Raw genomic sequence first — 12,094 nt, 5'->3', positions numbered from 1 at the left:
ATTCTTGGCACCTTCGTCAAAGATCAGTTGGCTGTAGGTGTGTGAATTTTTTTCTGGGCTCGCCATTCTGTTTCATTGGTCTATGTGTCTGTTTTTATGTGAGTACCATACAGTTTTGCTTACAATAGCTTTGTAGGATAACTTCAAGTCAGGTAGCGTGATGCCTTTGCTTTGTTTGTTTATTTCAGGATTGCTTTGACTATTTTCAGTTCCCTGTGAATTTTAGGATTGTTTTTTCTATTTCAGTGAAGAATGTCGTTGGTGTTTTGATAGGGATTGCATTAAATCTGTAGATCAATTTGGGTAGAATAGCCATTTTAACAATATGAATTCTTTCAATCCATGAACATGGGATATCTTTCCATTTATTTATGTCTTCTTCAATTACCTTCTTCAGTTTTATAGTTTTCATTGTGGAGGTCTTCCACTTTCTTGGTTAAGTTTATGCCCAAGCATCTAATTTTTTGTTGTTGTTGTTATTATAAAAGAAATTATTTTTCTGATTTCTTTTTCAGATAGTTTGCTATTAGTATGTAGAAATGCTACTGACTTTTGTATTCTGCAACTTTACTAAACTTGTTTGTTAGTTCTAACATCTTTTTGGTACAGTCTTTAGGGTTTTCTATATATAAGATCATGTCATTTGCAAACAGTGACAGTTTTACTTCCTCCTTTCCAATTTGAATGTCTTTTATTTCTTTCTTTTGTCTAATTGCTCCGACTAGGATTTCCAGTACTATATTGAATAGAAATGGTAAAAGTGGGCTTCCTTATCTTCTTCCTGATCTAAGAGGGAAAGATTTCAGCTTTTCTCTGTTTCATATGATGCTAGCTGTGGGTTTGTCATATGTAACCTTTATTGTATTGAGGTACATACCTTCTATACGTAGGTTATTAAGAGTTTTTATCATGAAGAAATGTTGAAGTTTGTAAAATGTTATTACTGGTATTTGAGAACTTATTCCTGCCATTTTGTTAATTGTTTTCTAGTGGTTTTGTAGATCCTTAGTTCCTTTCTTTTTCTCCTGTTATTTGCCTCTGTGGATTGGTGGTTTTCCATGGTGCGAAGCTTTGTTTTCTTTGTCTTTCTCATTTGTGTGTCGCTGTAATTTCTTTTTTCATGGTTATGTTGGGTCTAACATAAAGAATCTATAGGGGCTGGCTGGTTAGCTCACTTTAGAGAGTGTTGTGCTGAGAACATCAAGGTCAAGGGTTTGGATCCCTGCACCACCAGTTGCAAAAAACCCAAAATCTTGTAGTTATAGTAAACTATTTTAAATTGATAGATATTTAACACTGGTCACATGAAATAGTCTAGACTTCATGCCTCCCCAGTAAATTTTATTTTTGCTGTCTTAATTTATGTTTGCATCTATCGTTTGTTACTTAGCCACTAATTATAGCTGTTGTTGTTGTTTGTCCATTTTGACTTTAAACTTTCATATTAGATGATTGAAGGATTTACATAGCACAATTACTTCACTGGGGTGTCCTGAGTTTGAATTATGAATTTACTTCTACAGGTGAGTTTTGTACTTTTTTATGTTTTCATGATAGTAACATCATCTTTTCATTTCCAGTTGTAGCACTCCCTTAAGCATTCCTTGTAAGTCTGGTCTAGTAGTGATGAATTCCCTCAGCTTTTGCTTGTTTGGGAAGGTCTTTATTTCTCCCTTGTTTCTGAAGGGTAATTTTACTGAATAATGTATTCTTGGCTGACAGTTTTTTTCTCTTTCAGGACTTTGAATATATCATCCCATTTTCTCCTGGACTGTAAGTTTTCTGTTGAGAAATATGCTGAAAGTCTAAAGGGGATTCCTTTTCATATAAAGGATTTTTTTTTTCTTGCAGGAATTTTCTTTGTCTTTAACTTTTGACAGTTTGATTATGATGTGCTCAGGAAAGGATCTTTTGGGTTGAGTCTAATTGGGGACCTTTGAGTATCCTGGATCTGAATGTCCATTTCTCTCCCAATATTTGGAAAGGTTTCAGCTATTATTTTATTAAATAGGGTTTCTGTGACTTTCTCCATCCTGTCTTCCTCTGAAACACTATTATACAAACATTTGTTAACTTAATGGTATCCTATAAGCCTTGTAAGCATCCTTCATTCTTTTTCATTCTTATTATTGTTTTTCCTCTGACTGGGCAATTTCAAAAGATATATGTCTTCAAGTTGAGAAATTTTCTCTTCTGCTTGATCTAGTCTGTTGTTGAAGTTCCCAATTGTATTTTTTATTTAATTCATTGACTTCTTCAGCTCCAATATTTCTGTTTGGTTCATTTTTTACTAAATCTCTTTGTNTATTTTAAATTGATAGATATTTAACACTGGTCACATGAAATAGTCTAGACTTCATGCCTCCCCAGTAAATTTTATTTTTGCTGTCTTAATTTATGTTTGCATCTATCGTTTGTTACTTAGCCACTAATTATAGCTGTTGTTGTTGTTTGTCCATTTTGACTTTAAACTTTCATATTAGATGATTGAAGGATTTACATAGCACAATTACTTCACTGGGGTGTCCTGAGTTTGAATTATGAATTTACTTCTACAGGTGAGTTTTGTACTTTTTTATGTTTTCATGATAGTAATATCATCTTTTCATTTCCAGTTGTAGCACTCCCTTAAGCATTCCTTGTAAGTCTGGTCTAGTAGTGATGAATTCCCTCAGCTTTTGCTTGTTTGGGAAGGTCTTTATTTCTCCCTTGTTTCTGAAGGGTAATTTTACTGAATAATGTATTCTTGGCTGACAGTTTTTTTCTCTTTCAGGACTTTGAATATATCATCCCATTTTCTCCTGGACTGTAAGTTTTCTGTTGAGAAATATGCTGAAAGTCTAAAGGGGATTCCTTTTCATATAAAGGATTTTTTTTTTCTTGCAGGAATTTTCTTTGTCTTTAACTTTTGACAGTTTGATTATGATGTGCTCAGGAAAGGATCTTTTGGGTTGAGTCTAATTGGGGACCTTTGAGTATCCTGGATCTGAATGTCCATTTCTCTCCCAATATTTGGAAAGGTTTCAGCTATTATTTTATTAAATAGGGTTTCTGTGACTTTCTCCATCCTGTCTTCCTCTGAAACACTATTATACAAACATTTGTTAACTTAATGGTATCCTATAAGCCTTGTAAGCATCCTTCATTCTTTTTCATTCTTATTATTGTTTTTCCTCTGACTGGGCAATTTCAAAAGATATATGTCTTCAAGTTGAGAAATTTTCTCTTCTGCTTGATCTAGTCTGTTGTTGAAGTTCCCAATTGTATTTTTTATTTAATTCATTGACTTCTTCAGCTCCAGGGCGGCCCCCTTTTTCATTCTTATTATTGTTTTTCCTCTGACTGGGCAATTTCAAAAGATATATGTCTTCAAGTTGAGAAATTTTCTCTTCTGCTTGATTTAGTCTGTTGTTGAAGTTCCCAATTGTATTTTTTATTTAATTCATTGACTTCTTCAGCTCCAATATTTCTGTTTGGTTCATTTTTTACTAAATCTCTTTGTTAAATTTCTCATTCAGGTCATAAGTTGTTTTCCTGATTTCATTGAATTGTTTGTCTGTGTCCTCTTGTAGATCATTGAGTTTCCTTAAGATCATTTTTTGAAATTTTTTGACAGTCACTTTGTAACTGTCCTTTTTTTGTGGTGTCCGTTACTAGAGACTTACTGTGTTCCTTTCAGGGTATCATGTTTTCTCACTTTTTTTATGTTACTTGTGTCTCTATGTTGATATCTTTGCGTCTAATGGAATAGTTGCTTTTCCCAATTTTATGGAATAAACTTGTAGAAATGACTTTTTCCTATATGTGAGTCCTAGGGTATCTGTTGGATATATTGCATTGACTTTGGATTTGGGTTAACTCAGCAGTACAATCTCTGTATACTTTCTTTGGTTGTAATCCTCTTTGATGATATCTGAAAGTGACTCATTGGCCTAGTCTGTGGGACTTTGTATCAACACTGGCTCTGTTTTACTGAGTTGGAGACTCTGGTCTAGTTGTTGGGCCAGGCATGTGCAGGTGTGGAGGGCCAACCAGCTGTTTGGTAGTCTCTCTGAGGCACAGAGTCAGTGCCAGGTGTGGGCATGCAGCTCTGAGGTTGTCTTAGGGGGTGGTGCACCATCTGACCATTTTTAGGGCTGAATACAGGTATGCCTGGGTATAGTGTGGGAGGGTTAAGCAGCTCTGTGAAGGCCAGCCAGAGGAATGAATGCCACTGCCTGGCCAGGAGCTGGGGTGTGTGGACACAGCAAGGTCAAGTGGCTCTATGGAGGCCTGCTGAAGGAGGTGAAGCCATGGTCCAATCTGCTGTCAAGCAGAGAACAGGTGTGCACAGGTGCAGCAGGGGGCCCAGCAGCTCTGTTGAGGGCCACTGGATCAGCTGTTGAGCCCAGAGCAGGCCTGAAATGGTGCAGCATGGCTCAGTAGCTTTGTGGGGGGACACCAGGTGGAGGCAGAACTGCCACTTGATCTGCTGTTTAGCAGAGACCAGGTGTGCACTGGTGTAGCAGGGCCTGACAGCTCCATGGAAGACCTCTGGATCAGCTGTCTAGCCTGTAGTAGGCCTGCAAGGGTGTAGCAGGCCTGCAAGGGTGTAGTAGGGCCCAGCAGCTTTATAGAGTCCTGCTGGGTGTAGGCAACGCTGCTGCCTGATCTGCTGTTAGGCAAGGGATAGGTGTGTACCAGTGCATCAGGGCCTGGCAGCTCTAAGGTGGGCTGCCAGATCAGCTGTTGAGCCTGGAGCAAGCCAACAAGGGTGCAGTGAGGCACAACTGCTCTGTAGAGGCCTGCTGTTGGGAGGCAAAGCTGCTGTCTGATAGCTGTCAGTCAGAGAACAGGTGTACATTAGTACAGCAGAGCCCAGCAGCTCTGTGGAGGGCCATGGGGAAGGTGGAGCTAATGCTGGACTGGCTGTTGGGCTGGCACAGGCAACTGTGGGCTCAGCAGGCCAGTGGGTTGTGCAGGACAGGTGTACCTAAATGTGGTTGACCACTGTTTATTGGCAGCTTCCCCACTGAGCAGGTCTGTCTGTTCTCCCGGAGGGGAGGGGATGCCATATGGGTTCAGGCACTGGCATCTTGGTCTTTCTATCTGGCCTAGACTCCAGGTAGCTTGACTCATGGTCCTGTCAGTGCCCATGTGATTGTGGTAGAATGAATATGAGGCCTTAGGATATAAGGAGTCAGTGTCCACCAGTCCCCAGGACATGATGCACTCTAGCAGCAGGTTCAGGTTCAAGATGGCACTGATGGCACTGTGCCATAGCCACTTAGGTCAGGAGGTTGGGGTTGCTCTCCCTGGGCTTCTGCTATGAAGCTGTGCAGCTAAACAAATCCCCAGCTACTCTCCAAACTGGGATTGGGCCTGAGAGGACTGGGCACTCTCTGTGGCAGGGATTCCTGGCATTTGTGGCAGCAGTGGAAACAGTTGGGGGATTTTTCCTGTTACTTCCTCTCTGCCTGACTCCAAGCTGGTCCCATCAGGAAGACAGCAAGGCAGAGGCTGGATGCCTTGCTCTGCTCTCTGTGGTGCTGTCCCGCTCTTCCATGCTCCTTGAGGATTTCATCACTCCCCTGGTGCTCGGCAGCATGTTTCTTTAATCATTCTAGTCAAAATATAGTAGTTTATTGGTGTTTTGTTCTCTTTTTGTGGGGGGAAGAAGCATCAGAGAACTGTAGTCAGCCATCTGGCTCTGCCCTCTAAGATATATATTTTAAAAATATTTTCTCTCAGTTTGTGGCTTGTCTTTTTAATTTCCCTAACAATATCTTTTGAAATACAAGAGCTTTTAATTTTGATGAAGTCTAATTTATCAATTTATAGTTTGTCCTTTCTGTGTTATATCTAAGAACTCTTTAACCCAAAGTCACAAAAATTTCATGTGTGTTTTCTTCTAAAAGTTCACAGTTTTACTCTTGCCTGTACTCTTATGATCCATTTGAGTTAATATTTGTGTATGGTGTGATGTAAGGGTCTAGATTCATCTCTTTGCATGTGGATATCCAATTGTCCCAGCATCATTGGTTGAAAAGAATATCTTTTCCCCATTGACTTACATTGACACTTTTGCCTAAAACCAATTGATTATACATGTAACAGTTTATTTCTAGACTCTCAATTCTGTTCCATTATCTAAATATGTATTCTTATACTGGTGTTTCACTGTGGGATTTTTAAAAGGCTTCCAGGTGACTCAAATGGGAAGCAAAGTTTGGGAGTCTCCATGATAAAGAATAACTTGTAGGGTGGGGTGGGTGAGGAGTCCAGTTTAGATAAGGTGGCCCGGGAGGCTTTTCTGGGACAGTGATNGGGGTGGGTGAGGAGTCCAGTTTAGATAAGGTGGCCCGGGAGGCTTTTCTGGGACAGTGATGTTTACAGCCAGCCATGAGAAGAGCTTGGGAAAGAGTATCGATGATGCATGTTCCAGGAGGCACTTTGCCAGGCAAGGTTGGAGATGTCTACAGTCATCAAGGGAAATTACGTGGCCATTCTGATAATTCAGGAGGTCCCGGCCTGTGGGGTGGGTGAGGAGTCCAGTTTAGATAAGGTGGCCCGGGAGGCTTTTCTGGGACAGTGATATTTCCAGCCAGCCATGAGAAGAGTTTGGGAAAGAGTATCGATGATGCATGTTCCAGGAGGCACTTTGCCAGGCAAGGTTGGAGATGTCTACAGTCATCAAGGGAAATTAGGTGGCCATTCTGATAATTCAGGAGGTCCTGGCCTATAAAGACATGAGTTCCCAACTCCACACCATCAGCCAACACTTCATTCAAAGTGGGGTAGGTGTAGCCTCCTGAGTTACTCAGCGATATAGCTCAGGATATGCCCCAGGATAAGCCAGGCAGGGTTTACTGACTCATTTATTCACTCACTCATTCATTCATTCATTCAGTAAATATTCATGGAGGGTCTCCTGTGCTATACTAAGCATTAAGAACATACTGACTCATTTATTCACTCACTCATTCATTCATTCATTCAGTAAATATTCATGGAGGGTCTCACTATACTAAGCATTAAGAACGAACATAATAACAAATGAAACAGTCTTTGTTTCATGGAATTTATAAGGCACCTTCCAAGAGCATCAGTTGTGTACACACTAACATATATTCACAACTGTAAGATTTAAATGCAGTGGTGCCATACGATAAAATTAGCACACACAGTCTACAAAATTGTGGGGCTTCTTTATTATTTCTGAGGAGACTGAAATAGGAACACTCTCAAAAGAATTAAGTGCAATGGAATGCTACTTCCAATAACATTATCCATGGACCAATAGTTCCATATATGTCCATATGCTAATTATCAGTTTATTGTCTCAGCTTTAAATTTCCTCTTCTTTGCCCTGCTTTGTGATAGTGGTGCTGGATTCTATAAACATTTCCCTTTGCCAGCTGGCAGAATGTTAGATTTTGTCAAAAGAGGGTGCTGTAATAATCCTGCAAGGCTATAGAGGCAGGAAGCCACTTCCCTTCTGGGTTTCAGTCTTCTATTGCTTGTTTTTCAGTGCAGGAACCGAGTGGCCTGTACTGACCAGTTTAGTGGAGTCCTCCAGCCACACTCTCACCACAGTAGCTCCTTCTGAGCGACTTCCACTCACCTGAACCCTACAGTGGCAGGTCACTTCTAGAGACCCGTGCAGGTCTATGTTCTCTGTCAAGTTTCTTCTTTCTTGGCAGACTTCATGTCCTGTGGAAGCCACACCTTCTTCAAAGAGGTCTGAACCTTGCCTTGTGGGCAAGGGGCTCTGTGGTCCCTTGTTCTGGACAGCCCACTCTTCCTCAGCCTAGGGGGATAGTTGCTCTTTGCTCCTGCTGTGTCTGGGTCCCTTAGAGTTCTCATTTACCCTTTTTAGCAGTTAACCACTTTCCACTGGTTTACAATTCTCTATATTAAAAATTTCCTGTTCAATTAGCAAGTAAGGTTTTTGTCTTCTGATTGGACCTTGACGATAGTCCAGAATCATGAAAACAGTTCCATTTCTTCTGGGTCCAAGCAGCAAGGTACACTGGATGGCTCCTTCAAAATAGAGAAATAAAACAATAAAAGAAAAATGAGAGAGAAAAGATTGGTTCACGTTCTGAAACCCTGGACTGATTTCACAGTCTCATGTCATACAAGAAGCCCAAGGCCAATCAACATTTCCCAAGGCTTTGCAAGTCCTAACACTCAGTGACAGTTGTAGTTAAAAATTGATGCTGCCAACCCATAGAGCTGATTTCATTTTTTCCTCCCAGCTCAAGTTTGCTTTCAAGGCTGAGGAAATTGTTGGGAGGGATAGAAAAAGATCCAAAGCAGGATCTTAGCCCCTGGGATTTGTACACAGAAAGAATGTTCACAACAAAGTTAATAACATGGTGCTTCTTGACCCTGGGCTATATCTCAGAGCTGATGTGATACAGAAGGGACTACTTGGAGTATCTGGCCTTTTAAATGTGTGCATTCTTCCCTCCTGCCTATGTGTAAAGGAAGTAACACTGAGTGGTGGTTAAGCACGCAGAATCTGGAGTCTGGCTGCCTGGTTCAAAAAACTGGCTTAGCCACTTTCTGTATGATCTTGACCAAATCACTTAGCATGCCTCAATTCCCTCATCTGCAAAATGGGCATAATAATGCACCTATGTCATAAGATTGAGAGGATTAAATGACTTAATATATATAAAATACTTAAATGAGTACCTGTAAGTGTTAGCTGATATGACAATGACAGTGAGGATGATGAATGGGTAAATGCTGCAAGGGGAAGAGGTGGACACAAGGGGAATAATAATAATAAATGTGATGTAAACTTATTAAATATTATGCTTCATGTATTTACATGCCCAATCTCATTTAATCCTCTAAGTACTATTTTACAGATTTTAATCCTCTAAATACTATTTTACTATTTTACAGTATATTTTCCATTTTACAGATGGGGAAACTGAGGCTTAGACAGCTTAAGTCCCAAATCATTGTTAGCCAGTGTCAGAGCCCAGTTTTTTTTAAATGTCTACCTAGTACCAGGTAGTTTTAGTGTTTCCATTTCACAAATCCTTTCTTCATTCATGACCGCCTTTCCAGCCATAGCCACAGCAAGTCCTTCTGAGTTCTTTGCACCTACGTTACAGCAGCCCTCCCTCCTTTACTTCCTGACACTCACTGAGCTCACTCCTACCACAGGACTTTAGTAGATGCCGATTCCTCTGCCTGGAAAGTTCCTTCCCCATTTCTTTACTTAATTAGTTTCTTATCAAATCCTTTCCCAGACAAGTCTGCTGTTTATGATGACATAGGTGGTTCTCAAATTAGGGTTTCTCCTACCCAATGCAAGTGCTCTGGAGTGGAGCTGGGTCCCCTTGCCAGAAAGCGTGCCTTTTTCTAGGTCCTGCAGTTTGATTTGTGAAGCTGTGAGTCCACAGGCTGCATACCCTGAAGCCAGAGCCTTTTACCAATTCACACTAAGGTTCCAAATGGCCTGGTAGTGACCCTTCCTGCTTGTCTAGGTCACAATCCCCTTTTATGAGGTCTCATAGCATCCTAGACACTGCCTTTAGAGGATTTACCACTGCTGTAGTTTTTTCAACTTTTTATTATTAAAAGTTTCAAACAGAAAAATTGAGAGACCGGTATCACTAGTCTTACATTTACTATCTAGACTGAATAATTGTTAACATTAAGAATTTGCTTTACTATCTCTATACCTATTTGTCTTTCATCTAAATTTCATCAAAGTATAGCACATAAAGAAACGGGCACAAATTATCAATGTACAGCCTGACAGATGTTCACAAAGCAAATGTGTATGTTTAGGAGGCACCACTTGGCCCTCCTCTGGTTGCACCCTCTGCTCAGAAAGGAAATCTGTGGGACAGAGGGATATGCACACCCAGCACTCATGCCACCTCTAATTACCTGGACTTTCAGGTTTTCTGCCCACATGACTATAAGCCACTTTCCGGACCTGCTTGGTCCTCCTCTCTAGGTCTGTTTCCTAAGACCACATAACCCTTGGCCTAGCTGGTGGCCTAGGGGTTGCTCTTACTGGGTAAGAACAGAGCTTGGACATACAGGCTGGGATGTTGATGCACATTTATGAAGACCCCTTACAGTGTAGGATTGAGCCACAGCTGGGGACCTTCATTTATACACCTGTCCTAGGTTCCACAAACTTTACAGGTAAGCCTGCTCCTTGAACTCTCTACATTTAGGGGACATCATACTTCACTTCTTTCCATTATTCATTTTATTATTCATTTTTTCATTCATTCAGCAAGCATTTATTGAGCACTAACAGTGCCAGACTCTGGGACCCAGGTAGGTTACACAGCCAACTATAAGCATGAAGCTGAAAGCATTACCAACAGCTGAGATTCAAATCCAGACAATCTGACTTCAGATCCATGTTTGACCATCATGCCGTATTGCAGAGTACTGAACCACAGACAGTGAAAAATATGGTAAGAAATAATGCATTATTTTATTTTCTTCTTTGTACTTCCACCTCTGCTTGTTTCTATCCTTACCCCAAACTGTTAACTAGTCGAGCGATTAGGCAGACACGTAGGATAACCTACATATAGAAGAGCATTCAGGTCAGATGCATACACACAAAAAGGAATCGCCAGAGATCGGAAGTCCATGGGGGTGATGGCAGGTGGAAAGCTAGGGGAGATGAGGAGTGGGAGTTTAAAAGGAGTTAGTGACATGAATCAGTAGAGGAAAGCAGGAATAAACTACTAAACAGAGAGGTAACGTCACCACCTCCAGTTGACCCAATACCCATTGAATCACGGCCCTTACTAAGTCTGACCCAAGCTCAGTACAGCAGACAAAATCCATGTCAGCCTCAACGCCTTTTCTCAAGCACAGTTTCAGAGCCCTGCCTGCCCCCCTCTCTTCTTATTTAGCCTCTGTAAGTACCAAGTAAAGGATTGTTTCCAATGTTTCCTTAAGGGGGTAGTTAGGAAAAAAAAAATTGCTATTCTTGGGCTTTCACCCCTTGGCTCCTACCACCAACTTCTTAAACCTTCTACTATGCACAAAGCATATCAAGATTTGTAGTCTTGTCTGTGCACCTTTTATTAAATACTTTACCTCTCTATGGGTGACGATTCTCGAACTGGCCCCCTTTCCACCATCTATGAGGCCTGGAAAAGGAGGAGAACACATGAGGACACTAGGAATTATTTCCTCCAGCACTAGCTATAAGTCAAAAGTATATTTATTTATTTATTTAAAATTTAATTTTATTTTATCAATATACAATGTAGTTGATTATTGTGGCCCATTACTGAAACCTCCCTCCCTCCTCCCTCTCCCCCCTCCCTTCCAACAACCTCATATCTGTTCACTTGGCGTAACAACTTCAAGGAGTTATAATTGTTGTGTCTTCTTCCCTCCCCCACCCTAGTTTATTCCCTCTCCCCCCTCCCTTCCAACAACCTCATATCTGTTCACTTGGCGTAACAACTTCAAGGAATTATAATTGTTGTGTCTTCTTCCCTCCCCCACCCTAGTTTATCTGTGCATTTATTTATTAACTTTTAGCTCTCACAAATAAGTTAGAACATGTGATATTTCTCTTTCTGTGCCTGACACGTTTCACTTAATATAATTTTCTCTAGGTCCATCCATGTTGTTGAAAATGGCAGTATTTCATTCTTTTTTATAGCTGGGTAGTATTCCATTGTATAGATATACCACTTTTTCCATATCCACTCATCTCATGATGGACAATTGGGCTGGTTCCAACTCATAGCTATTGTAAAGAGTGCTGCAATGAACACTGGAGAACAGGTATACCTTCGACTTGATGATTTCCATTCCTCTGGGTATATTCCCAGCAGTGAGAGAGCTGGGTCATATGGTAGATCTATCTGCAATTGCTTGAGGAAACTCTGTACCATTTTCCATAGAGGCTGCACCATTTTACAGTCCCACCAACAATGTATGAGTGTTCCTTTTTCTCTGCAACCCCGAGGCTGCACCATTTTGCAGTCCCACCAACAATGTATGAGTGTTCCTTTTTCTCTGCAACCCCATCAGCACTTATCATTCAGAGTCTTTTGGATATTAGCCATCCTAACTGGGGTGAGATGGTATCTCAGTG

The sequence above is a fragment of the Galeopterus variegatus genome, unplaced genomic scaffold, assembly GCF_000696425.1.
Source record: "Galeopterus variegatus unplaced genomic scaffold, G_variegatus-3.0.2 Scaffold616, whole genome shotgun sequence".
Taxonomy (NCBI): Eukaryota; Metazoa; Chordata; class Mammalia; order Dermoptera; family Cynocephalidae; genus Galeopterus; species Galeopterus variegatus.
This window is presented reverse-complemented; position numbering follows the sequence as displayed.